Below are 3,813 nucleotides of genomic sequence, written 5' to 3' on the forward strand. Positions count from 1 at the left end.
AATTAATAGTACCCAATGATCTTTAATTTATTCGCTTTCGGTTTAATGATTTTTTATAACGAATAGATCATACTAATTCTCCAGTTTTAATAGTTTAGGCAATTAAAGTGAAATAATAGTTATTATATATCTGTTTGTAGAATCTTTTTAGCCAATAACGTAACATTGAAAATATATAAAACACATTTTTTTATTTTAAGAAATGTTATTTATTTTGTGGTAATTAATATATATATATATAATATATTTCCCTCGATGATAATTAATACAGTAATACGTAGATAACATAATGAAAAATGAATATAACAGTTCAATCTACAATAAATGACAGCTACAAACAGTAGTGAAAAAGACATCAACGACACTGCGATCCAGGATTCACTTCCAACATTGCATGCGCACCCGGCACAACACTAACTAATCAGTATGAGTAACGCAGTCCGTCCGTATTTAGTGTCCATTACTGGTGCGGGTCGGCAGAGCGGCAGTAAATCACAGGGTAGTTATCAAAAAACCCCGCTCGCTATTAAATGATTAATAGACATTAACTCACCCCAGTTTATGGACTATCTAAACTAAATTTGTTAGGAGGATTTTACACATGACGTAGTCAATATACTAAATTAATCATGTAATGATGAGAAACTATGCCGTAAATAGAAAAATAGAGGGCGCTTAGATATATATTTTCCACTTAACGTAAATACATATAATGATAGTTCAAAATTACTTTTTACATACATAGTCAAAGAGAGCCTCCGATTATATAATTAGAAAGGGAGGCTGTTTAATCTCTATACGAGACAGTTGCGTAATCTGCATATATCTTATATATATTTATTTCAGCTCTGGGTTGTGCGACTCGAGTTAAAACATAAGTTTCCCATCTTTTGTGAAATAAGACTGTGTTATAGATAAGTTAAATTATTATTATTTATAACAACAATCTAGTCTCATTGTATGTAACTGATTCATTTACTGAATCACTGTATTCAATTCCCGACTACGCAACACTGCGGTAATTTTCCAAAAATAATTACACAATTTCCTTGACTTTTTTGAACTGGAACAAAGAGATATATATAAAACTCCAATAGCCAAAACTAACCAAACTACAAATATTCAACAGAAACTAAGAATGACTTACCCAATGTACAAGCCCCTTAACCTCACGTACAAGCGAGTGAAATTCAGCGCGCTAGTAACGCCCGGACCCATTAGCAGAGCCAGGACGTTTAGCACCGCGCGTGTGGGAGGCTCTGTCTTATGCATTGTCATACGTAGTTAAAACTTAGATTTATGAACAACGCATACACTGTATGATGTACAATTTGTGTAGTCAAATATGAGATTGTAATAATGCTTTTAATGTTTCCATGGTTAAAAACTTGCAAATTATTTTCTTTATGATTTCATGTTTACGCGAATGTTAGGCGTTGAAATAAAACTATTTTCGGAGTTTATCGCGGTTGAAGTGGCGATAGGTCCATATAACCCGATTCCTGCCGGCTCCACTTTATATCGAATTAAATTTAAACCTGTATGTTGTGTCGGGATCCCTATTGCAAAATTCCAACTTTCGCCACTGCGCGGTTGTTTATATTATTATTTTCTCCTGACAATTCGAAGACTTTGCAGCCTTCATGGCCTTCATGTTCTTCAGTCCGCCCCGACAACGCCAACATATCTATCTATTTGACTCTCAGATACGAGACGTCTACTTAAGAATGCGTCCAATATTACAAGAAAATTAAAAATAAATTATTCAATCCCAAATTATTCAAATGATGATTAAAATTCAACTACACGCGACGTAATGCATAATCAATACTGATGAATGAAATTGAATTGTCAATGATTTTGTTTTTTTTTCTTGAATAATTTTACGATTGTATAATTAAATTCAAATTAAAAATAGACGTGCATTTTTTTACTTATCATATAATATAATAACATCAGCTCTTGATTATATTGAATTGTCCCACAGCTAGACATGGCCCTGCTCTACTGCTGAAAGCGTCCACCACACTGGCTTAGTGCATACTTCAAAACCCAATCAAAGCTGCGACCACAAACGATTCAAAAATAAAAAAAATAGAAACGCAAAGTCACACTCCCGAAATACCGTTCTAAACTCAATTCCCATCAAATTGTTAATTTTATCAATCAAGCCTATTGTATTGGTGGAAATGATTTGACGTCCATACTGGAACTGCGTGGGCGTCACTCGACTGCTGATAAATTATTTTAAAACGCATTTTGTGTTTTTTATTACGGCGACAATATCCAAAGCGTTATATGAGTGTGGATTATCATGAAATTTGTGGATACTTTATATTTTAATAAAAGTATATTATAGTTATTCATATTTTTTTAATCTTGGTTCGGCAGTGTCGCCTGATGAAAAAACATTGTAACCGCTGTGCAAGTAATGTGTTGTTGTTGTTGTTTAGCGTCGAGAGACATTGTAATCTACAGTAGCCCAGTGCCTTGGGCATTATAACCCTAAACACCTAATACCTCAGGGTCATAAAAGGTGCGTGAGATATGCTTTATTATTTAAATTGTAATAGCGATTGGGCGAATTATGGGCGGTCATGGTGTTTGCCATCGTACAAAGGACTTGCTCGTCGCGTCATTCGGTATTATAAAAAAGCCATCAATGACCTACTAGCTCGTTTACCAACAGGCCATAAATGTATATCAACAACTTAAAAAACATTTTCGACAACAAACTTTGACCCTTAACGGCCGAACTAAAACGGGATACCCAACAATAGGTGACCATTCACTAAACTATAATTTATGGTCCGCTACCACACCAAAGCCAAATTATTTAGGAATTCACAATACGTTTACGATATAGAAAAAATTTACGATGCGAGCACCGAACTCTGAACCGCGGTCGGCCATAACACACGTGTTAAATAATAAAATCGTAAAAACTACAAGTACCTAATGTGACCCGCGGTCATTAGCGACCCCATAGATTTATAAGAGCTATAAGCTTTTTTGAAATTCATACACACTACCATTTCGTCTGGAACTCCATCGAACGAAATATAACGAGAGATGCGACCTTATTTATAATGCAATAAATGTTGTATTTAGTGACTTGATGGGTCATTTTACGATGGTATCATCTCGCCACCCAAGGCGTGCATAGACACAATAAATGCGGACAATTTATACTGTTGTTAAGTTGAAGTTGAAAAGTTGTAGTTGTTAGTTGAAGCGAGATAATGCGACGACGTACAATGTGAAATGAACTTGTGCGAAATACATTTGTCTATTTCAATTTATTGTTTATTTTTAGATATTAAATGGCAGTGAAAACTGTTCTTTCTTTCGTGTTAAAGATGATATTGGCTTTATCTTAAACTAATTATTAATAGTATTCTGTGGATATCATTGTTATCATAGAGTTCAGCACTCGTAGAAACGGATCATAATAATTTTCCTTCACATTGCATCTGCACTGTGCTAAATAATATTAATCAATATAGCCTAGTCTTAGCCGAATGTAGAGAGCTGTGACCTATCGCAATTCATCGGAACAAGTAAGAAAACACAATTCAATACTCATGCAGTATATTCTATTATAATTAGACCCACTACCATTGCAAATAATATCGATCAACGACAAAAACCATTTGTCTATTCCAACTAAATCAGTCTGACAATACTTCACATTAATGCTAATTGCACGCACGCAAAAACTTTATTTTTATCACCTTCAAAAGGTTAACGTGTTTACGAAAATCGTTTGTGATTGAGGAAAATACTGATGCGACGTTAACGAATCAATTCGTA

The sequence above is a fragment of the Manduca sexta genome, chromosome 15 (assembly GCF_014839805.1).
Source record: "Manduca sexta isolate Smith_Timp_Sample1 chromosome 15, JHU_Msex_v1.0, whole genome shotgun sequence".
In the NCBI taxonomy this organism is placed as follows: Eukaryota; Metazoa; Arthropoda; class Insecta; order Lepidoptera; family Sphingidae; genus Manduca; species Manduca sexta.